Below are 25,357 nucleotides of genomic sequence, written 5' to 3'. Positions count from 1 at the left end.
GAGGCAATGCAACAGCGCTGATCGGGAGGAGGGGCTGGCTGGTTTGTCAGCATCAATCCCGCTCGTGTAGACAGGCAGTTACCAGGCACAGATGGGTGTGGCTTGGTGTACGCGGGTCCCACCTTCACTGTGGGCCCCACTGCCCCTTCCCTGAAGGCCCACCTTGTTTGTGATGGGGAGAAAAATGGCAACACCCAAGTCTTTCCTCCACCTTCCAGGTGTTCCAAACCACTCGGTTCAGGCAGTCCTCCCTGTGCTGCAGGTGCTAATGAGGTGGTTTGTCCCGCTCCGCCTACGCCCACACCGCCTTGGCACTTGGCTAGGATTTAAACCAAGATGTCTTAAAAAGTCCCATTCCGGGCGATTCCGGGGAAGAGCAGCTCTGCGCCGCCTCACTGTGCGGCGCACGCGCTGTTTGTCTTACTCAGCTGACTCCCGCACCTCCCTGGCGCTCAGCTGGAACGTAAACCCCTGTGGTCCCTCTCTGTGCGCGCGGTTCCGTTCCGGGAAGTGCCGCTCCACCCTGCGGCTATATGGTCTCTGGCTGGCGGGCGCAGGCAGCCTTTGCCCTTTGAACGGATATATACCTTCATCCCCCAGAACTCCAGGGAGAGGATTACTTTCTCCCACTGCAAACTGTGCCTCTGAACTAGTTACTGAGCCTGGGACTGGCTCCCCTCCTTCCCAGGTGCGCAAACAGGGCAGCCGGCCCCAGCCGGGAGAAAGCCCCACAGTTAGAGATTGGATCTTTCTCTGTCCCGGTCGGTAGTTTTCCTCTTGTCCAGATACAGTCCTACGCTCCTCCAGCCTCTCTTTCTCTTCCTTTTGTCTCTCTGCAGAAGGGGATCCCGCCTCTCCATTCCTCCACTGCCGGTTTTCTCTCTCCCAGTTCTCAATCATGAACCTATGGCCCACCAGTTTGTCCCAGTGGGTCCCTGGAGGCGTCTCTGTCACTTTGCTGCCTGGACTCTTGGAGTTCAAAGTTCCTTTGGCCTCAACACTGCTGTGTTTGCAAGAGGAGGGACCTTCATATCCCCCTACTTCTTCGCCATGTTGGATCCCTCTGGCACTCAAGCTCTTATCCCAAGTATTTGAGTTCTAACCCCAGATGGCTGAATCATCAAGTAAGTCTGTTTTCTTTATTACAGTTATTACAAAGTCTTTCAGAACAGAAGCTGTATCTTAACATCTGAGTCCCTTACATCCTTTAGCATGATGCCTTGCCAGATGGTCAATGTCTGTAGAGTGACAGATATCTTGCTTCCATGCATGGCAAGGGAGGTTACACTAAATGCATTCTACCATCCTGGCTACCTCTAAGAGTCTACAAATTTTTGGAAAAGTACTTGAAGTGTTGATATGTGCTTACTAAAAAAGTTATACATGTCAAACCCCAGCATAAGAGAAATTGAAAGGGAATAACAGTGGAAGTTTACATGGCATATGTTCTCGCTTCAGTAGGTGGCTACCCATCTGAGCATGAGCACTGAGCTGGAGAGCCGGTAGGTGGAGCCTCCTTTGTGTTCTGGAAAAGAGCTTTGACTTAATGGGCAGATAAGCCTGAAAGCTCTGTACTGTATACTACGGAAGAGATAACTTTAAGCAGATATAGTTTTGAGTAAATGTACAATTTGATTACTCTTTCATCAAGTAGGAATTACATTTGGCTATGTATAATAGAAACCCCAAACAATAGTGGCTTAAGTCAGACAATAGTTTATTTTTCTTTCATAAAACAAAAGATCTGGAGGAAGGTAGGGATGATACAGAAGCTCAAGGATATCAAGTTTCTAAGATTCTTGCGGTTCCTCATAGTGTTTCCTTTGTGGTCAAATGCAAGTGGCTGCTGTGGCACCTGCCATCATGCCTGCGCTTGAAGATGCATGAAGGAGAAATTAAAAAGAGCACAAACGGCAAAAAAGGCATTCCAGCTGAGTCTGTCCCTTCCTTTTTTATGTTTTTTTTTCTCTCCTGCCTTCAAACACCTACTTATATCTCCTTGTCCAGAACCTTGACATATGGATACCTCTGTCCACGTATACAATATCTGCAATGGAATCTGGGAAATTTAGTTTTTATTAGCTGGGCACTTTGCCCTCGTTGTCCAATAAAATAAATATTCTGTCAGTAAGGAACAATGGGAGAATTAATGGACGTTTGATAAATATCTAGCAGTCTTGCCATACTATCCATTAAAAAAACCTCAGAAGGGTCCCATAGAACCATGGTTATGTTAAAGAATACTGCATTTTGATGGGTCTTCTGACGAGTTAGTTGCGTGATACAATCTGAAGTAGCTTTATGAGTTTATTTTTTGATAGGGATATTTAAGAGTTCTCTGAAATGTTGGATATTACATGGAAGGCACCCTGGAGTTGGTTCAAACTTTGGCTTCACCACAATTCACTGTGAGCTGCTTTGAGGTTCAGTTGAATTACATATAAAAGGAGATAGGACAAACTGAATTTTAAGTTTATATGCAAAAGCAAATGATTAAAATAAACAAGACATTCCTAAATAAGTACAGGGTGGAAGAATTTCCTTATCAGAAATTAAACATTTATTATAAAATTCTATTTCTTCAGATGGTCTGGGATTAGGTGCAAAGCTACATAGGTTGACCAATGAAATAGCGAAAAGAGCCCAGAAACAGACCAACACAAAAATGGAAATTTTATTTATGACTGAAATGACACTGAAAATTGATTAGAAAAATATATACTTTTCAATATATGGCACTGGAACAATTGGTTATCTAATGTGAAAAGATGAAATTGGAACCCTATCTCATACCACATATAAAAAAATCAAATCTACGTGGGTTAAGACTTATACGTACAAGGCAAAATGTATAAAGTTGAGCAGAAATAGTAAGCTTCCAATGTGTTTCCACTTGAGCAAAGTACAAAACCATGCAAAACCACATATTTCTTAATAATATAAATATGGTTAAGTATAAATAAAAGTAAGGCAAAGATGAAGAGAAAATTTAGGATTGCATTTCCTCTTAGGGGAAATGAAAGGGGACATAGAAGACCTAAACATTCTTGTTCTTAAATTGGGTGGTGTCTACAAAGAAGCTTTGTATATCATTATTTCTTTTGCCTTACACATTTTTATAAGGATTCTCTTGTACCTATATATGACTTTGAAAAGATTTAAAATGCAGATAGGGAAGATAATAATCTCATTGGATTATTATGAATGTTAAACATGAAGTATTTGAAAAAGCATTTGATAAATGTAAGTTATTTCTGTCCACTACACTGTGTACTTCTTGAGGGCAGAATTATTTATTATTCATCTTTGTATCCTTAGCCCAGTGTCTGAAATACAGTATGAACCTAATAAGCATTTTTTGAATGAATGAATGAATGAGTGAATAAATGAATGAGAAAGCCATTTTATTTTTTTTTAAATTTTTTTTTCAACGTTTATTTATTTTTGGGACAGAGAGAGACAGAGCATGAACGGGGGAGGGGCAGAGAGAGAGGGAGACACAGAATCGGAAACAGGCTCCAGGCTCCGAGCCATCAGCCCAGAGCCTGACGCGGGGCTCGAACTCACGGAGCGCGAGATCGTGACCTGGCTGAAGTCGGACGCTTAACCGACTGCGCCACCCAGGCGCCCCGAGAAAGCCATTTTAGTGTTAGCATGTATTTATACCGATTTTTAATGTTGGTATTATTAAAACTAAGCTTCCTTCTAACATTTATTAACAAACATATCACTTTATGCACTCATTTACTCATTTATTAATGTATTCACTCTTCAAATATCTAATAAGGCCTACCATGTTCTAGATGCCATGCAGGTTGTTGGCAGAACTGAGATGAGTTACCCATATTTCCTATTTCCAGCAAGCTCACAGTCTAGTGGAAGAGGCAAACAGGTAGTTAGGCAATAATTATTGCTTCTGTAAACCATTACTAGTAGTGATAAGACTATCACTACTAGCTATAATACAGGATGCTTATTTTCCTGTTGACTTTTTCTTCTCTTTAGATAATGAGGACATTTTCAAAGTGTATCTTGATCAGTGGTAAATCAACTTACTTAGCTCTATTTCACAGGCATTCTAGAGAAATGAGATTTTATTATCTCACATGAACTGGAAGCTGAGGTGTAGGCATGCTTTTGCCTTTAAATTGAGTTCAGTTTAGACTGGAAATCAGATATGAATAGGAAAAGGATCTACTTAATCAGTACCTGCGAGGACCCTAGTGACAGAGAGAAGTGCTTTAAATACAGAGAGTTTGTATTTGACAGATTTCAGCACCTGGCTGGTGGCATAACAGCCAATGCCAATATGGGAGTTGATAGCTGTGGGGGATATGAATGCAGCCAAGATGAAGTCCACGAAAAGGAGTGAGGAAGATTGAAACTTCAGCTGGGTTGACACTAGGATGATTACATTAAACAAGACAGACAAGTGTTGAGGACAGGATTTCCCAAATTGTATTCCTTGGAATGTCATTCCTTCAAAGATGGTTTATAAAAAAAGGAATAGAAATACATTTGGGAAATGCTGATCCTCTCCTTAGATTCACAATGCAGAGTATCATATTGAAGCCCCCATGAAACCACTTCAACTTTGTTTAGAAGATGACAAAATGATGTGAAGACACTGTTCAATTTTTGATGTATCTGTCCTTTCTGTTTTTAGTTATGTCTTATTTTCCCAACAACAAATTCTTGAGTGCCTACTGTAAGGCAATTTAATTGACTATTAAATTAATTGTAATTTGGGAGAAGTAAAAGAATTTTAAATGAAAGAAAAAATATGATACTGGGTTATTGTCTCTGGGGTGACAGCACGAAGTATGTATAGCAACCTTAAATTAAAATGTCTTGGGGGCGCCCAGCTGGCTTGGTTGGTGGAGCATGCAACTCTTGACCTTGGGGTTGTAGGTTCAAGCCCCAGGTTGGGTGTTGAGATTGCTTTAAAACACACACACACACACACACACACACACACACACACACACACACACAAAATCTTAAAAAAAAAAAAAGTCTTGAATATCTGCTAGAGAAACACTGTAACACCTAGTGACAGTTCCTGAAAGTGCAGGTACATCCCATAGATGGTTTTCCATCCCTTCCCCGAATGGAGATAATGGCCCTCCTCACACAAACTGAGATCCTTAAAAAGTAAATGAAGCTTGGGTGGGCCATGAATTAAAAACAAAATTATTGCAAAAGTAATACATGTTGATTATAGAAAACATAAGATATACAATTACAAAAGAAAAATAAAAAGAAACCAAGTGTGTGTGTGTGTGTGTGTGTGTGTGTGCGTGTGCTCACATTTTCTGTACATTCATATATACTATAAATGTTTTATAGTGTAAATTGTACTATAATTAGTAATTGCAATAAACGTTCTTTTATAACCATATTTCACATAATAATTCTAGACTATAAATCTAGATGCTTAAAATTTATTGCATAATATTCTATTATATGGTACATTATAATAATTTAACCTTTTCCTGTTGATGAACATTTAGGTTGTTTAAAAATTCTCATGATTATAAATAACACTACAATGAACATCTTTTGTATTCTTGACATTTATTTCTTCAAAATAAATTCTTAAGAAATGGAAATGCTGGCCTTTAAGATCTACACATGTAAATTTTAAAATTTTCTCTCAAAAAGTTTTTACCAGTTTACATTCTCACCTGTAGTGTTATGAATGCCTTTCTTGCCATACCTTCACATACTGGACAGTTACACATAGAACACTGAATTTTATGCATAAAACTAATGTGCCAATATGAAGACAAAAATATTTCCTTGTTTTAAGTTGCATTTCTTTGATTAATTTCTGTGTTAGAACCTCTTTTCCTGATGTTTACTGCTGGCTGTTTCCTTTTCTTTTCCTACTCAGCTTGTTTTTTTTCTATTGGGGGCTGCCTTCTTACTGGTACACCATCAGATTGCTTTGCCTGTGTTTTTGTGTGTTGGTTGTTTTCAACTTTTTATTTTGAGCTAATTTTGGACTTACGAATTTATAAAAATGGCACAAAGTGTTCCTGTATACCCTTTACTAGTTTCCTCTAATATGTTAATCTTATATAACCATAGTACAATCTACAAAAGCAGGAAGTTAACGTTGGCACAACACTATAAACTAAACTACAGACTTTGAGTTTCATCAGTTTTTCCACTAATTTCCTTTTTCTGTTCCAGCATGCAGTCCAGGATCCCACATTGCATTTAGCTGATATTTCTCCTTAATCTTCTCCAATCTGTAACTGTTCCACAATCTTTCTTTGTTTTTCATAACCATGATACTTTTAGAGAACTGATAAGTTATTTCGTAGAATGTCCCTCAATTTGGGTTTGTCACATGTACTCCTCAAGATGGAATGAGGTTAGGGGCACCTGGGTGGCTCATTTGGTTAAGGTCCTACTTTGGCTCAAGTCATGATCTCCTGGTTCGCAAGGTGGAGCCCCACATCGGGCTCTCTGCTGTCAGCATGAAGCTGCTTTAGATCCTCTGTCCCCCTGTCTCTCTGCACCTCCCCCGCTTGTTCTTGCGCTTTCTCTCTCACACAAAAATAAATAAGCATTAAAAAAAAAAAAGATGCAATGAGGTTATGCATTTTGGGCAAAAATACCACAAAAGTGATGTTCTGCCATTCTCGGTGCATCTTATCAAGTGGTTCATGATGTTGATATATTATTGCTGGTGATGTCATCACTTGGTTAAGGTGGTGTCTTCTGGGTTTCTATAAAGTTTCTATCTTTCTCTTTCTAGCTAATATCTGTCTTAGGTGAGATACTTTGAGGCCAGGCAAATCTAGTTTCTCCTCAACTAATTAAGTTCTTGCTTCAAATTGAATAAATTGAAACTGAAAATTGTGTATGATAAATTATAGATGGGGTTGTTATAAGACAGACATTTAGGATGGCAATCACTGGGCCCATTCTCAAACAAAAGTCTTTGGTTCTACATTTTAATAAATGGGTGAATAAATATTTTATATCATGTTTTATATAAAACATATAAAACATTTATATGTTTTAACAAAATAAAATATTCAAAGTATTTATTATCTTTTAATGATTTCATACTTTCACTGATTTCTTCAATTAACAACTTAATACTGGCCCTGATTACATTTGATAAGAAGGCTCCTACTGTAGAAGGAATTCTATGCAATATTACTCAATTGAAACCTTAAATCTGTAGAAGATAATTTGAAGAAATATTAAATGCTAAAAGAATTGTGGCCTTGTGTTTCTTTATAATAGATCAAATAAAATCTTATGAGTGTTGACATTGCAATATTCTCTTTTTGCATATCTCCTATCCCTGAAGAGACATAATAACTTCAGAGATATAGTTCAATTGTCCTGGAGAAAACTAGACTGTGTTTGAATTCTAAGATTGCCTCTTACTAGCCATATGACCTTGGACAAATCAAGTCACCTCTCTAAGTCACCTGTCTCACAGGGCCATTGTAAAAATCAACTCATAGAACACTGGCCAAAGGGGTTTGCAAACCATAAAGCAATAAACATATGCCAAGGATTATTAATACTGTAATCTTTTATTAGCTCTTTTTTTTTATTAGCTCTTAAGACCATTCTTGGAGGTATAAGTGTTGGTTACTGTGATGTCAATTTTGTTTCTAGGGAATAAAGAAGTATTACGAAGCACATGGCATGTGCTATAATATTTTTTGTTTTTGTAATATACAGTATTGCATTTGATTCATTTCTATATTATTTTCTTGGTACAACTTCCTACCACACTTTGACAAACAAGGAATGAGCTGCTTATCTATAAAGATTTATAGTGTAGGGATTCTATAGTCTTGGGAAGATGTCATTGGCAGTGCAAATAGCAAGGTTAACATGGTTGTTTACGAAATAAATACAAACTTCAGTTAGTATTTCATCTTGAAAACCGGTTTAAGCACTTTTTAGATAACCTCTTATAATTGAAGTCCTTTTATAAGCTTGGCCTTTATGTTGAGTTTTGTCAAATTCAAGGTCAGGCAGAAATTCTAACATTAATCGGTTCAAAATTGTGGCCATTGTCTTCTCATGAAATATACTAGCTGCTGCTTGCTTTTCTATCATCTTCCCTTTTCTTCTTATATCTCATATGTATAGTTTTTTTTTTTTAATAATTTCATTAAGTTGAATTAGTCACAGTGGAACAGAAGTTCTTGCCTTTTGGTTTAGTGAATACCTTCTGACTTATTACACCCACAGTCAAAAGCAGTTCATTCTGATTTGATAAATGCATTGAAAGCATCTGAAATTGTTTCATCCTTTTTCTTTCTTGCCTTTTCATCTTTTGGTGCAATCAAATGAAATATCCTCTAGGTTTCCTAATCGAAGCTGTCTGCTCTGGCCTGGTGTTAAAAATGTGTGTTTCAATAAGTGTTCCTGTGTGACAGTAAGTTCCCCAATCTTGAAAGTATGTTATATTAAAGCTTTAAAACAGAACACCTTAAATCAATTTCTAATGTTTTCAAGTTGTGCATTTGTTATTAAATCAGTATGTGAATATTTCACACATGTGTGCAATATATTATACATATTACACATATTACTAAATATAATTATATAGTTGAGTGAGAGAAATATTGTTTATTAGTTGTTTTGTTAAGTAGGGCACAGGCATCCATGGTAACTCCTATGCTTGCATTTTTTCCATCCATGATTTTAATGCTAGTACACATTCATGGAATTATGGTCTAAAACATCATGTGAGTTTTAAGATTTTTTTCACAGTCTATCATCAAGAGCATGAGAGCACTAACTTGACATTGCTCGCTTACTAGATCACTAGTTAATAGTTAACTTGAAGGATACACACATTTAGAGTTAATATTTGATGTAGGATTTTTATTTTCTCTGTGGAATTGTCCTGCATGAGGTCATCTTCAATACTCCATGCTTTCATTGTCATAATTACTTTTTGTTTTGTTTTCAAGAAGGTTTGTACTCACATTTGCTGTGATTTCTCTCTTTTCTCTTAAAATAAAAACTCCTTTTATCATAATGTCATAGTGATATCTTCTGTGATGCCATTTTTATATTATGCAGCCACTAAAAAGGAGAATTACACATTGCTGAAATGTATATGGTAGTACAAAATGCCACTTGTGCCCCCCAATAACTTGTTGAGAATGTGATGACAGGACAATGATTGAAATCATGTAGCAGTTGTTTTCATACTTTAACAAAAATGAGAAAGAGCTGGTTTAAAGGTGTGATGGCACTTTCAGAAGACATGCACCTGTCATCAGACAGTGGAGTGACAGACAGGCTAGTGAGGAGTTGAAATATCATCCAGATATTCTAGGCCTCTGCTAGCATAACTTGGTGCTGAAATTATACGAGTTCCTGAATGCTTCCCAGGAGTTCTTTATTGAAATCTCTGCTAAGGAATCAACAGGATGGATTATTCTTGCTTGGATTCATTTCAAGAGATTGATTTTAGGAAGAAGCATTGTCTATTTCTTGTATCTGTTACTACTTATACACAAAGGCAATAGTTAACCACAAATTATTATATGGAAGGTTTTTTTTTAATTGTAAATTAAGCTCAGCTGTTTAAAAATGGTTTAAAGATTCTTTAAATTTTGGAGTTGATAAAATATTCCTGCCATGTTCAGTCAGATATTGTTTTAATGTATGATTTAATAGAAATGATTGTTATTGTGGCGCCTGGGTGGCTCAGTCGGTTGAGCGGCCGACTTCGGCTCAGGTCATGATCTCGCGGTCTGTGAGTTCGAGCCCCGCGTCGGGCTCTGTGCTGACAGCTCGGAGCCTGGACCCCGTTTCAGATTCTGTGTCTCTCTCTCTCTGACCCTCCCCTGTTCATGCTCTGTCTCTCTCTGTCTCAAAAATAAATAAAACGTTAAAAAAAATTAAAAAAAAATAAAAAAAATGTTATTAAAACTTTGATTTAATTAATTCATTAAATGTAGCATCTACTGTGTATCAGGTTTTGTGCTAAGTGCTGGGGATACAGAGATGGGTAAGACCTGACTTTTATGTGAGTCTTGTCCTTAAGAAATGTAGTGGGGTTGGGATGGAATTTGGCTTTTATGCAGAGAGGCAAAAGTGGTGGAACATCTCCACATCTGTATAATATATGTTCTTTGTTCCTTGGCGTTTAAACTACTAGATTATAGACGATAGGCTCTTCTATTAAGCAATTAAAACTTGTGGTTGCAAAAATGTGACATGGTCACATTGGTCTGTGGCAGTGATATTCTAAAAACCCAAGAAGATGGGGACATCTCCTGTGTTTCAACTGGAAATGGTGACTCATATCATTTTGCACATGGGGCCAAAGACCAAAGAATACTCTTTTACTAGCTATATCAGGCCCCTGAAACCTAAGTGCTTAGTATTTTGAACATACTGTGAAGGGCTAAGAAAGAAACACCAAGGAAGATATTCATCTCCTCCATCCATCTTGAAATTCTATTATATCTTATTCTCTTGTCTGTGCCGTACATCTTTTCTTCCCCCTCTCCCATCTTGCTAAGCTCATCCATTCTTTGGATAGACTTAGATATCTTAGCCTCAAGGAAACCCAGGTACCTCAGGCTATGTTAGGGCCTTCTGTTGTGTGTGCATATACCACCTTGGCTTTTTGTTTTGTTTTGTTTTGTTTTGTTTTTTAGCTCAGTTATCACAATCATTATCTAAATGATCATTTATGTCATTTGTTTAATGTCTACTTTCACCATTAGGCTCTAGTGGATTGGTAACATTGGCAACTGGAGTTCTGGGAATTTGTAATTATTTCTCAGTAGAAAGACTTAAGGGATAAATGAAATAAATGGCATTGGTTTTTATATTTTTATGAAGGAAGAAAGGTATGAAAATGTAGCCATGATGTTGATTCCATAGAGTGGGGAAATATGTTTATAAAATAATGAAATAGCTGAATAAAGAGCTACAAAAACATGAAGTATAGGTAGTTTTTAATTGTAACTTTAGTTTTTAAAAGACAATTAGGTTAAATTCTTGAATTGTGGATTGACCATTAAGGGTAGCTATGTGAGATTTGATATTCAAAACTCTCCTTTAATCCCATATTATAAAAAAGATTTTCTTGTTAAGGGAGTATATCAAGGAAAGATTGCCACTCTGATTATAACTGTTTAAAGTCAGATTCCCTGGAAAGAAAATTCTGAGATCAGCATGCCAAAAGTTTACTGGGGAGTATTCTTGGGTTAACACCTGTAGGAGAGTGAAGAATGCAGGAGGGGAAGAGGGAAAATGAAAGCTCTGATGTCGAAAACAGACTGCAGCTGACTCTACAGGAGTTCTGGATCTCAAATGGCTGTAGACAAAGGGGATAGGACTTTATACCTTCTTTGATTAGTCAGTGAACCCAAGCTGAAGTCCAATCCTTGTGCCACTCAGGTCTATTTGCCTTGTGTAAGTTCTAGAGATAGCATTTTCAGGGTCTTGGTGGGCCTCTCTTCGTGGGTGGATACTTTGAAGAAGAAAGTAGGATGAACCACAGCTCCCAATGTTGCAGCTGGACAAGGGCCAGTTCATGGTGGGCAGTCCTGACAGCAAGGTTACTATTGCCCTATAGTCAGGCATTCCATTTCTACCAAGGCCCCGTAGCACGCTAAGAGCTGTTTTTATGCTAAGAGCTGTTTTTTTTTTTTTGTTGTTGTTGTTGCTATTGTTATTGCTTGTTTGTTTTGTTTGTTTTTTTGGAAAGATGTCTAATTTTTCACTCCTGATAGGGTGGCTTTGCTTCAGAATCCTAGGACCCTCATACTGGAGTTTCTCATAGACTCCACAGAGCATCTCCTTCACTCTCCCAGATACCTGTAAACCCACAAGGTCTGTTGTGTCCTCTGGCCTCAGTGGTAAGACTGCTTGTACCATGACCTAGATCTGCGGCACAGCCTTTCACAGCTCTGGGATGCACTCAAAGCTGGCAACCTTTCATGTTTCCTGGCATAGGGGTCAGAACAATAGTGCAAGAGTGGATTATGCTTTTCAGGCCTTCAAATACGCCTTCTGGGCATTTTGCCTTTCTTATCTTTACTCACCTGAAGGTTTTGTTTATTACTAAAGCTTCCAACACACTGCTGATTCTCAACATCCAGTCCGATTTACTTATCACTGATATGGTGGACCAAATGTGATGTTTTGCAGCTGTGCCCAGGTGATCTGGGTCCCTTTAGATCACTTTATGATTAGGGTGAGAGAGTTAGCATAGCCCTGGGGCATGACTGTGAATGTTCATTGTTGTGAGAACGCTTTCTTTTTGTCTTTCTTTTCTTTCTTTCTTTCTTTCTTTCTTTCTTTCTTTCTTTCTTTCTTTCTTTCTTTCTTTCTAACATTTATTTATTTTTGAGAGACAGAGAGAGAAAAAGCACAAGCAGGGAAGGGGCAGAGAGAAAGGGAGACACAGAATCCGGAGCAGGCTCTAAGCTCTGCCTGTCAGCACAGAGCCGGATGGCGGGGCTTGAACCCATGAACTGTGAGATCACAACCTGAGCTGAAGTTGGGTGCTTAATGAACTGAGCCACCCACGTGCCCCAGAACCGTTCCTGACAGAGATGGAAAGAATGCATAAGCTAGATCAGTGGCTGCATACCTTGTACCTGAGGCTGTGCTAATGTGCTCTAGCAAAGATACATATCTGGCACAGTAACTACAATTGAGATTGCTTGGTTCAGTTTGTGGTAGTCTACTGTTTGATCCTCTGGGATCTATCTGCTTTTGCAGGGACCAGACTTGCAAATTAAATAGAGATATGGTAGGGAACCTCCCCCCCCCCCCACCTTAAGTCTTTTAGGTCTTTAAGGGTGGCACCAACTTCCGCCAGTTCCCTCAGGATCTAACGTTGAAGTCTATTTTGGTTTACTATTTTGTCTGGCCAAGAAACCAATGTTGGGGTTGCACCAACTACCAAAAAAGTTTCTTACAATTAGAGGACCTTTTGGTGGGTCCGTGAACTCAGTAGATCTTCTGAGTTGGACCTTTCCTTTCCTTTCCTTGTGATGTAAATACCCTAAGTATTTAAGGACAATTGGACCTGCCAAATGGTTTTATATGCTTGGCAAATATGAGGCACTAAAGAATTGTTTGTTGCATAAATAGATGAACAAATGATTAAGTGCCTGCTGCATACCTGTGGTCTGTCATGCCCCTAACCACAATGATTGGTGGAGAGCTGAAATTAGATTCAGAAATCATCCAAATAGAGTTATTTGATTTTCAACTCTTCCCTGAGTTAGAATGAAAACATGGAAAGGAAAGTGACTTTGGACTCATTAAACCTGGTTACATGCTTTGACTGTGTTATTCACAAGTTGTGGGAACTGGGGAAAACAGCTTGACTTCCATGAGTTTTGGTCCTTTTATACATATATTCAATATAATAATCCTGTCTTCACAGTTTCTTATGAGAGTGAAGCTGAAACATTAGCAGCTAAAACATTGACAGCTCTAAAACATTATGTAGACATCGGGTATTTATTATTAGTATCATTATTACTACTAGCAGAATTAGTAGTTCCTTTGCCAGTCATCAGAAGAAGCAGGAGTATGTTGGGGAGCACTATAATAGATAAAACTGGAAGAAGAAAATGAGCTGGGAGTTTGCAGAAGTAACTACAAACTGTGAATCATAAAATATCAGCATGCAAATGTATATTCCTGGCAGATGGTTTCGAGGCCATTTGTTATATGTTAAGCTCTGTACTAGTGATAAAATAAAAGGATGACCAAATTCCTGATTATTTGGTTAAACACATAGTTGTAATATTTATCTCTGTGTTAGATTGAAATCTTTCACAGTATTTTCTTTTAGGTCTTCTTTATTATTCGCAACTTCTGTTTCTCTCAAGCATCATATATGAGACCTATTGTCCAAAGGGTGTTTATCTGGTGTTGATTTTTATCAGTCTCATTTAATTATTCAGAGATGAGTGTCCCATGCCTGTGTTATGGTACATTATTTCTTTAAACCACACTATTAAGGTTATGGATTTGGGTATCACTGAACATAAAACACCTTCATTGGGGAGGAACTGTTTTATGTCCTTGCACAAAGACCTTATGCCATGCAGTAGCAAGTAACAATAAAAATCATTGTTCCAAAAATACTTTTTTTGACCCTGAAGCATAGATGATCTTTGAATGGTCAGTATTCCAAATGTTTTCTTGTTATCTTGTGAGTGTTCAAATTCAACTCATTTAAGCTGTTAGTTGCATGATGGAGCTATAAATAAAACCATATATATATATATATATATATATATATATATATATATATAATCATTCATTGCCACGTGTCTGGATTATTAAAAGAAAATTTCTAGAGTCACCTTTTCTGTCCTTGCCCATGTTCCCCCCTTTTGTTCTGAGATGCAGAAATCAGGTGGGAGGACAGAGCTATTCAGTTCGAGTTACAAGCTGGCAAGCTCACTTCAGCCACAGAAATGCATCAGCAACATATCTATTTTCTCAATTTGAATTCCTTCAACCTAAAACGTTCCCTGAAAAAGGAACATGTTCAGTGCAATTTAAGTTCATCACCTATCATGAACACAAACACTAGGAGAGACTAAAAAAATGGGAACTACATGTTCCTATCCTCAGGACCTTAAAACCTGGTAAATGACTAATAAATAACTACAAGGATTGGCAGGGTGATGAGTGCCTTCAGAGGGAGTTTCAACTAATCGTTGTTGGGTTTAAGCTGGAAGGAGTTATTAATTTAAACCATGTGTGGTAGGGGTGGAGTGATCTGGAAAAACTTCTTAGTGGAGGTAGAATTTGGGATAAACTTAAAGAGGCATCCTTAGCCTTTTCTTATCCATATTGATCCATTCTCAGAATAGTGTTTTGAAACATATTAAATAAGACACAAAAGATTACAATAGAAACCGATTTTGTTGAAATACGGTTGTTGAAATATCAAAAACAATTGTGAAATCGTAATAGGTGTACTTCTTTATAAAGGTATTAAATAGAGGCATCTGGGTGGCTAAGTCAGTTGACTGCTTGACTCTAGATTTTGGCTCAGGTCACGATCCCAGGGTTGTGGGATTGAGCCACGTGTTGGGCTCTGCACTGAGTGTGGAACCTGCTTAAGATCGTCTCTCCCTCTGCCCCCTCCCCTCATCTTTCTCTCTCTCTGAAAAAAAAAAGTTTTAAATAAAAAAAATTCCAATTGCATATCTAATAACTATTGTAATTTTGAAGTAGTGATGAGCATACGTGGTAATTCAAGATATTTGGAGCAACCATAATGTGATGTGGATAGGTCTGATTTCTATTTTACAGAGTCACATGTACTTCTAATGGTTCTATAGTTTGTTCCCTAAATTCATGATAGAAGGAAATGCTACATTTCAGTTAGGAATTAGTGAGAGTCAAGATGTAATTTTTCTTTAATTCAAGTTCACAAATCCTCTTATTTGATCGCTGGCCTTTTAAGGATCTGGAGTACAGGTTAAGAAATGCTGGCTTAGAAATATGAGTAAGACATTGACCAGGACATGGAGAGAGAGGAGAGAAGTGAGAGAGGGAGGACTTCCCAGGTAGAACAACTTGAGCAAAGACTTTAGGGACAGGGCATGGAGGGGATTTGAAGAGTAGGTAGGTATGGCTACGTGTGTGTGTGTGTGTGTGTGTGTGTGTGTGTGTGTGTGTGTGTGGTGCATGCATGCACCATGTGGGATAAAATGAAAAAACGATGGATGACAGGAAAAGGAGAGATAGTGAGGGGCTTGGGGTATAAGGCTGAGGAGTTGGATCAGTGGGGAGCCATCAGTGTTGTTTTAAGCAGGGGACTGATAGGAATATATTTTTGTTTTAGGAAAGTAATTTGCAGCATAGTGGGAATTGGGTTAAAAACGCTGGAAGCAGGAACCTTTTAGTAGCTTATTGCACTGGTTAGGAGAAATATATTAAGAGCTTGAAGTAATTCAGTAGAAATGGAAAAGAGAAGACCCAAGTGAGAGAGAGAGAGAGAGAGAGAGAGTGTGGATGGGCAGATTGAAAGGACTTGGCAACCGAATGAACAGGGTAAATAATAGAGTGGGGAAGAAAGCTGACTCTAGGTGTTTAGCTTGTCATACGGGGCAGTGGGTGGTGGTGGTGGTGGTGGTGACGAATCCAAGCAGAGGACACAGCAAGATGGGTAAATTTGTGGAAAAGGAATTAAAAGGTTTTTTGGGGAGGGTATATTGAAATTCAAGGTATTCGTGGGCTATTCATGTGGAAATAAATGTTCAGCTGGCTGCTGGGGATGCAAGTCTAGAACTTGGAGAAAAGTTCAGGGCTGGAGTAGATGTGGTAATCAGAAGAAAAACAGCTGAAATCAAAGAACTGAAAGAAATTGCCCAAGGAGACTAAGGGTGCTGAAGACCGAATCTTGTGTGACTTCTCAGGCTGTGCAGAGTGCGTTCTAAGAACTGCTTGGCAGTTTTGCATATTTAGTTCTTGCTTCTTCAATGCCACAATGTGAAAAACATACCTGTTACGTCTCCAATATTTTACTTCCTCAAAGATCAATAAGGTATTGGCCTGCTTTCGAGGAATTAATATCTCTGGTAGAGAAGTCGACATATGGACAAATGAATACAACTTGGTAGAAAAACTGCCATAACAGAACGATGTCCTCAGTACAGGGAAAGGAATGATTAACTATAACTGTGATGAGGCATAAGGACAGCTTCTTAAAGAAGGCGACATCTGATCTGGGTTTTGAGGGATTGATAGTAGTTTGCCAAATGGGAAAAGCGTTTTAAGTAGTGGGAATAGAATGTGCAGAAGCCTGGAGTGCTCAAGAAACTGCTTTCCTTGCATTGTTTTCTATGGTTAATCTTCTTCTGTGTCCTACAACAAGATTTGAGTGTTTACAAGATTTGAAGTCTTATCTCTGTGTGACTCCTTTCTTCTGCTTAAACTTTAAAGAACCCTCAAATTCAACCATGAAACTTTGCTTTATGCTTAATCTAAATCTTTTCAGTTGAAATTTAGCTCTACTTTCTCTGGTTTTATTCTTTTAAATTTGGAGATAAGTCAGCAATCATCCTTTGTTAAAAACAAAATTGGTCTGTAAAGTGCCCAGGGAGGGCAAAATTAAAGTAATGCTATGTTCCATGGAACATAATTTTACCAAGGTCCTCTGTGCCCCAGCTTTTTTTTTTTTTTTTTTTTTTTTTTGGTCCTTTCATAGAAATTAAGACCATGTCCGAGCCCCTGTGTTTAACTGAAGCATGTCAGTACTGCTTACGATATATGCCAGCCGGGTAAGCTGAGTTTCAAGATAGAGCCACTGAGTAGTATTTGTTAGATAGATGTTTAATATTAAAACATGAGAAATCCCATCATACAGTCATAAAACATATTACTTTTGCTACTTTATATCTTTATATTATTGCATCAAGACAATATTTTCGCCTCCAACTCTTTTGGGCTGGGGTTCTAATCATACTTTCTGGAGCCCTGGCACATACCTATTAATGATGACAGAAGATATTCTTTGGAAAAATAAACAAATCAAAAAGACTCTATAAGCATAACAATGGAGTTCTGCTTTAATATGCAATCAACCACAAGGGAGACTCGTCTTTTACATGTTTAATTCTGAGCTTAGACTAGGAGTGGTTATTCCCCTTCATCCTCTCAATTCTCCTGGAACTGCTACAGCCATACATAGCTCTAGTGGAGAGAAAACTGGATGGGACCATTTGACTAAAAGCCCATGTCCAAGGCCAAGAGGAAAAAGCCAGGACACTGTGTAGAAGAAGGGTGAGGCATAAATGGAAGGTAAGACAGAGGGACATCACAGAGGAGAGACTCAATTATAGACAGGAGATTCAAGGAGGAAAATGAATTTTGCAACAACTTCTAGACTTCATGTATAGACCTATCTATCTAAAAAGATATATAAATTATATATATTACTGTATGTCAGGTATTTTCTTGTTTAGTGGAGACCAGTGCACAAATGCCAATACTTAGAAGGTAGAGAGGAGTGGAATAACTAGCTAATATTTAGGAATAAGGGTTCTGTTGCATTTTGTACAGGCCTTGGAGAGAAGAAAATAGCTTTCTCCTGGGAACTCTCTTTTCAGAGATGCAGGGAGAGCCTAGAAATGGACCTTTCTGAGTCCCCTGGTCTGAAATGCTAAACGAGTGGTTCCCATGTTGCTAGAACTAACCAAAGTCTAGTCTAGCTTCTTACTGTCTCCTGTCTTGAATTGATTGATTAAATAATTAAACATTTGTTGAGTTACTCAGCATTCTCCATGTCCCATGTGTAGTGTAGGGGCTGGGGGAACAAGGATGGGAATAAACAGAAGAACCTTTTCTTGAGGAGCTCAGGGGTATTCAATATGTAAATGATACCAACTATGCTTCTACCCACTGCAAACAAGAAAAAAATGAAAAAGCCACAAAGCCTTTAGGAGGTGATGCTTTGCAGTGATTGGCTTTTTACTAGTGGGATGCGTAGCTAATAAAACCTCAGATAAGTTTAGAAATGCCAGTATGACTCTTCCTAAGGTCTAGACTTGACTCATTGCTGCTCTCTGGTTCTTAAGTTCTATTAAACAACCTTTTCTTTGCCTATTGGAGGCTTTTGAAGTCCAAAGTTTAGGCTCCTAGCACTCTGATCTTCCTGGAAGATAGTGACCGCTACAAATTTATTTCGAATCATTTATTTCCCCCTTTCCACACCAATACCACTGGAAGGAATTGGATTTACCCCCACTTGTTGGCAAGGATAACAGTGAATGTATGCACTCTTTTGACCCTCATTTCTAGGCCCAGAATGGGGCTTCCTACATCCAGTTGGTTCTTTCTCTCATCTACCTTATCCACTGCCAAGGTTTCTTAAAAGTTAGGCCCAGTTAGGTTCTCCCATGGGGAATGATCTAATGTCCTTAGCATGGCCTCTGTGCTTTCTACAGTCTGTCTTTCCAGCCTCATCTCCTTGTCCATTGGCCACTCCGGGATACTTGTGCTTTTCTGAGTTCTTTTATGATCTTCACATTTGCTTTTGCTGTTCCCTCCACCTGGAGCAGGCCTCCCTTCTTGGGCTATTAAACACGTCAGGCTGTTAAAGTCCGAGTCATCTTTTAAAACCTGATTTAAGTATCACAAATATTTTGGAAGAGACTTCGTTATTTCCTTTCTTAGTATGAATAACTTTTTTCTCTGGGTTTTCATCACATTTTACTTATGTTTTCCATAACATTAAGGTAGTACACATTAAACCAAATAGTGTAAAGCACCGTGTTCACCACAATGGAAGTGTTCAATAAATATTAGCAATTAGTTTTACTTATCACATTGTCTAAGAGAAACATTTCTATATATGTATAAGTAGTATATAAATAAGTCCTTCACTAGCCCATTAGCTCTTTAAGAATAAAAAAAGACAGTAATTGGGGCACCTGGGTGACTCAGTTGGTTAAGCTACCAGCTCTTGGTTTTGCCTCAGGTCATGGTATCACAGTGTGTGAGTTCGAGCCCCACATGGGACTCTGCACTTTCAGTGCTTGAGATTCTCTCTCCCTCTTTCTCTGCCCCTTCTCCACTGTGTGCATGCATGCACACACTCTCTCTCAAAATAAATAAATTAAAAAAAAAAAGACAGTAACTCATTTTCGTGCTAAGAATCTTAGACTTGTGCCTTGTTACCTAGAAGTGCAAAAGCATTTGTTGAATACTGACTGCATGAACATTGCTAGAATCTGGGAAAAAAAAAAAAAAAAACAACCAAAAACAGAGTGGAACAGCTTTTGACCCTGCTATGTGTCAAGGCATTCTGTTGGGCTTTATATACTTTACCTTATTCAGACTTCAAAACCACCCTGTGGAACATATTGATCTCACTTTACACAGGAGGAAATTGAGACTCAGGGGATTTAAATAATGTACCCTAAGTCAACAGCCAGCTAGAATTTGAGGCCATTATATTTATTTTTTTTAATTTATTTTTAAAAATTGTTTAATGTTTATTTATTTTTTGAGAGAGAGAGAGAGAGAGAGACAGAATGTGAGCAGGGGAGGGGCAGACAGAGAGGGAGACACAGAATTTGAAGCAGGCTCCAGGCTTTGAACTGTCAGCACAGAGTCTGATGCGGGGCTCGAACTCATACTGTGAGATCATGACCTGAGTCGAACTTGGACACTCAATCGACTGAGCCACCCAGGCGCCCCTTTTTAATTTTTTTTAATGTTGATTCATGAGAGAGAGAGAGAGAGTGAGCAGGAGAGGGGCAGAGAGAGAGGGAGACACAGAATCCAAAGCAGGCTCCAGGCTCTGAGCTGTCAGCACAGATCCCGACACAGGGCTCGAACTCACAAACCACGAGATCATGACTTGAGCCAAAGTCGGAAGCTTAACCGACTGTGCCACCCAGGTGCCCCGAGGCTGTTGTATTTCTCATTCTAGTTCCCAAGCTCTGCTCCCATGCTGCTCTGACACTCAGTGATATCACATTGTCCCTTTAGGGGCTAACATGTGGATGCCAAAATGGCTCTTAGCAAAGATTACTGATATAGTTCTTAGAAAGATTACAGGAGGAAACCAATTTGACAATAAATTTCATATTAAAAAAGAAAGAACGATTATAGGCAATTAAAAGAGAAATTAATCATTCTAACCCAAAATTAAATTTCTAGGTTTTTTTTTTTTTTTTTCCAGAGATATCTCCACTCCCTTCAAAACATGTCTTTGGAATGGACCATAAAATGGCATTTAAGTTGTAAATTCCCATGGGAACAAATCGACCATTTAGATAGTAACATGAATGAATGTGTTGTCAGAGGACTCTAGATGTGTATAAATCCTTTAATTACCATTTCCAATGCTAATGTATATACTTTAATTAGAGGTATGTAGTAGGCTTCTTTGTTAAAAAAAAAAAAAAAAAAAAAAAAAAAAAAAAAGAACCCTGGAACCATATGGATATTGCCTCATTTTCATCTGAGCCTTCCAGGGACTGTAAACCTTAAAGTGATGTTGGAACCCAACACTTTTCCATCTGCCAAAAAAGGTGAGAACAATAAGTCTTTGTGCAAAAGCTGCATATACATAAGAGAAGTGTAGCCCTAAACCGCTCTTTCCTTCTACATGCCTTTGCCCCACTTTGCTTTGACTAATTATATAATCTGCCAAGTAGGAAAGCAAGTGATTTTTCCCTAGCTTACTGATGACATGGCTTGTAGTAGGGATGCTTTGGTATGAGGCAGCTTTGAATTTGTCTTAAATGTGGAGCTATAAGGGACTTAAATGTGGAACTATGTCTTAAATGGGAGCCTCCTGAGAGAGAGCTCTTGAGAAGCCGAGAGAGAGAGAGAGAGAGAGAGAGAGAGAGAGAGAAAGAGAAAGAGAGAAAGAGTGGAAGGGATTCACTTATGGCAATGGCTCAGGCTCTGGGTCTGAATTTCGGTCTGCTGCATACTAGCTCTGCAGTGGGCCTTCAGCAAGGTTTGAACCTCTCTGAAGCTCGGTTTTCTCATCTATAAAATGGGAGTAATAACTACTTCCTTGCCAGGTGATGGTGAGATTCCAAGATAATGTGTGTAAAGTGCCTGGTACTTAGCAGGTATGTGAGAAATACCTGACATAGTTACGATAGATTTTATTTTGTATGGAAAGAGTTTGTGTTCGAGCAGTGTGAGGTCAGAAAAGAATCAGGATGCAGGACAAATCTGATTCATGTTGATGATAACTTTTGATGCGTTTTTCTTGTTTCTTTGCCCTTCTCCTGTCCCTGGCTCTCTGCAGGTTAACTTAATGTTCCCAACTCACCCTATCCGCACCTCTCTTTTGTTTTTTCCTTTTCATTCCTTTAGACAAAGAAACCCGGCAGAGCTAGTCAGACCCCGTAGTTACAGGCGGGCTTTGTTTGGAAGTCAAAAATTGCTTCTCTTTCTTTTGCCCTGCCCGACTTTCCTCCTCTGGTCTTTTACTCTGTACATGTCAGTAATAAAATGTATTGTGAGACAGATCAACAAATGCATCACCTTGACACGTCGGTGAGTGAAGCATAGATTTGAATAATAGACTTAGCTGAAATGTCTTTCTGGGGGTGTCTAGTTGTGTTATTCACAAAACAATTGCTGTATCGGAAAACAACTGGTAGACACCTCCCCCAAACTGAGTATAATTCTCATAGATGTGGACTAAGGAAGCTATTTTCCTGAGGGATTCATTAGATTTTGATTAGCCTCCAATACATTTGTTCTGAACCACATAGAGGATTTCCCCCAGGCCAGGCTGGGGTTGCCAGCTGTGACAGAGATGGACATTTAATTTGTTTGTGATTGCGTTGTCAGGGCTGGACATTTGTCATCTGAGATTTCTTCTTTACTCCTTTCCCCCAAATCTACTCCTAACAAGGGAAATCTTAAAAATAAGGCAGATTAAAAATTGATGATATGGAGTGTGTACCGGGTTGTTTTCAATTTTATTTTACTTAGTGAAAATCATAATTTTGGGGCCAGCGATTAAAATTCCTGACTATGCTACAGGCAAAGCTCACACTGCTCACAAAACTCCCCAGCAATCTCATCCCATTTTTTAGGGAAGATTTAATAGCAGGCCTGTTCAGTGAGGCACACAAGTTCATTACCTTTATAAAACACTCTACAGGAATTTTACTAGTGTCCAAGGCAGTGCAGCTAGTGGTTTCTGGCTACACATTTCTACAAAGGAACAAAAGACAACCTGTCCTGGGTTAGCCTTGCTTTTTGGTCTTTTTACTTCCTTGATAATTTCCTAAATTCAATTATTTATACTGACTCTTGTAATCATTTGTCTTAGTTAGCAACCTGCTCCTACTGTGGTATTTCACCGTCCTTATGGTGAGGGTTGTTTTGAGAATATATTGTCTAAGCTGGAATCTGATCCCATGTGCTTGGTTCATGCAACATTTCCGCTGAGATACAAGCATAGGTTCTGACTTTTATGCTACTGTACAGAAGGTCAACTGAGGTGTGTGTTACTCGGATGTAATTTCTCAAAGGCAAACTGGGCAGGAGCAATGCTGGATGTTTGTTTTAAGGGTCTCTCTGGCCTTCAGCTTGTGTCTTTGGTAGTCTCATGTCAGATATTTATTTGATGAGGTATTGTAGTTTCAGTATCCATATTATTTTTATTTATTTTATATTTTTAGAATTTTAGTATTAGTATTAGTATTTTTGTGAGCTCTACACCCAACGTGGGGCTTGAACTCATGACCCAGAGATCAGAAGCCGCATGCTGTACTGACTGGGCCAGCCAGGTGCCCCTCACCATCCATATTCTTTTCAGAGATTAGACCACGCCTCAAGGAACTTTTAAAGCTGTGATTCTATTTGGAGCCCTTTTTATGGACATGACTTGATGGGGATTCACTCAATGTGCTCTGGGACTGGAAACTTGAGACAGTCACTTCTCTCCCACTCCCTGCTGCCCTGGCATCTGTGTACGTTGGTTCTGAGCTCTGTGTGGAAACGTTCTGAGTTGTAATACTTCTCTTAATTTCAGGGTTTATATTAAGGTTGGTCTGGTTAGGATGGAGTTACTAAATTAAGTAAATATAATTTTAATCTTGCTAGTTTGGAGAAGTTGGCTCTGTGTGGATATCCATATAGAATATAAATGGCCAATATTTGGCTCCATCACTAACCATTTGAGCGTTCACAGGGCCTGTGGATTTGAATTATGTACTCAAAGGTCTGGAACCCAGTTTGGTTCCAGACTCAGTCCTCAAAAGAAGAATTTGGCCGAATTGTAAGCATATATAACAAAGAGCACCCATGCACACACTGAAATGAGCACATGAGGATGTTACGGTGAGCCCGTGCATATTTTTGCTTCACAAGCAGTTGCTGCAGTGGTGTAGTGGAGGAACATTTCACCTGGAGAAGGAAGTTTCTAGCCACAGCTTTCCCACTAACTAGGTGTGACCTTATATAAGTCATTTAATCTTTCTCAAGCACAGGCTAGATATCTGCCAAGGAGCAAATCTTACTCGATGATTTCAAAGGTTCCTTCTAGCTCTAAAAAAAATCCTATGATATAGGATCATAGAGGGATGTTTTATTTGATTGTGACATTTCATTTGGCACCTAATTCTGTATAGATGTCTTCACTCAGAGTATTTGGTTTTTGTAGATTGACTACACGGAATTTATCATTCTATTAATGTACCTTAGAGTAAAATGCATGCTTGTGTATCTACCTGCTCTCACATTTATAATATATATTACATCTTTTTAATGTACATCATGAGAAATGCCAGTGGATCTAAATGAAATATTACTATTGTTGCATTCATTCTTACCAACTCTGTCAGGCTCGATGAATTAAATAAGGCACGATGTGTGCTACTGAAACTACATTTACCATATACTCAAGTGTCTGCATACAGCATAAACACAGATATTGAATATGCTTTGGGTTTTCTTTACCAAGAGCCAGAAAAGTTCCTAACTTGAAAATAAATTGAAAATCAAATGGATGATTTGATTTTTAAACATGAGGCTGAGCTATTGTTATAGCACCCATTGTCTCGGGCAGACAGCACAGCTGGGGACTTCTCAGTTCCTTTTGTCCTATACTTGGTGATTGAGCCAGTGGGGGGGGGGGTGAGGTAGATGTGAGAGGTACAGGTTATAAGATTATGAATAGTGGTAGGAAGGGTGAACAGAGGATCAAGAAGCCTGTGGGGCCTCCTGAGGATAGAAAAACCAGGGATCTTTGATCTCTATCTCTGTATATCCTTCAGAACATTTTATTTTTCCCCTTTCCTCTGTACCACCATCTCCCCTGCCTTTTTTTTCCCCCCTGCCAGTTGTCCAGACAACTTCTCATCTTATTTCTTCTCTATAAAAACACTGTAGTCTTTTTTGGAAATCTCACTTTAGCATGCATGATTCTGGATTTGAAGAGTAAATGCACACTGGGAAAATTCTATCTTGACATCTTTCCACGGGAAGAATGTGAAAGGACTCGGGAGGCAAGGGCCAGAGAGCACAGCATGGATCTCCATTTTGGGAAGTGATACTTAAAGTTCGCATTAACAGCCCCTGTCCTAGGCTGTCACCTGAAAAATTACGTAGTGATGTCAGAATGTTTTTTTTTTTTTCTACTTTGCGTTTTAACTTTTTAAAAAAGTTGCAAAATAATGTATAGAGAATAAAGCATACAACTCTTAAGTGTGCAGCTCTATAATTACACACACACACACTCCTTGTAATGACTATCAGGTAAAGATTTAGAGTATGATCAGCACCCAGAGGCTACAGTGTGACTCTTCCCAGCATATAAATCCACCGGTGTATATTTCTTAATCTCTTGCAACGTGTTTAAAGGAAGGCTTAT

General features: G+C 38.7%; 2 long non-coding RNA genes across 2 annotated transcripts in view; one reads left to right on the top strand and one right to left on the bottom strand.

Annotated features, from left to right (window-relative positions):
* Window positions 1-25,357, top strand: part of LOC115521222 — a 97,414-nt gene that overhangs the window by 35,904 nt on the left and 36,153 nt on the right. The window contains exon 4 of the long non-coding RNA XR_003970993.1: window positions 840-1,124. This is a non-coding gene — a long non-coding RNA (uncharacterized LOC115521222). The remainder of the gene's footprint in view (window positions 1-839; window positions 1,125-25,357) is intronic.
* Window positions 1,707-25,357, bottom strand: part of LOC115521224 — a 56,995-nt gene continuing 33,344 nt past the window's right edge. The window contains exons 8-9 of the long non-coding RNA XR_004343977.1: window positions 8,979-9,078; window positions 1,707-1,867 (exon numbers count right to left, since the gene is read on the bottom strand). This is a non-coding gene — a long non-coding RNA (uncharacterized LOC115521224). The remainder of the gene's footprint in view (window positions 1,868-8,978; window positions 9,079-25,357) is intronic.

The sequence above is a fragment of the Lynx canadensis genome, chromosome C1, assembly GCF_007474595.2.
Source record: "Lynx canadensis isolate LIC74 chromosome C1, mLynCan4.pri.v2, whole genome shotgun sequence".
Classification (NCBI taxonomy): domain Eukaryota; kingdom Metazoa; phylum Chordata; class Mammalia; order Carnivora; family Felidae; genus Lynx; species Lynx canadensis.
The sequence above is the reverse complement of the archived record's forward strand: the minus strand, read 5'-3'. Positions and strand labels throughout refer to the sequence as shown.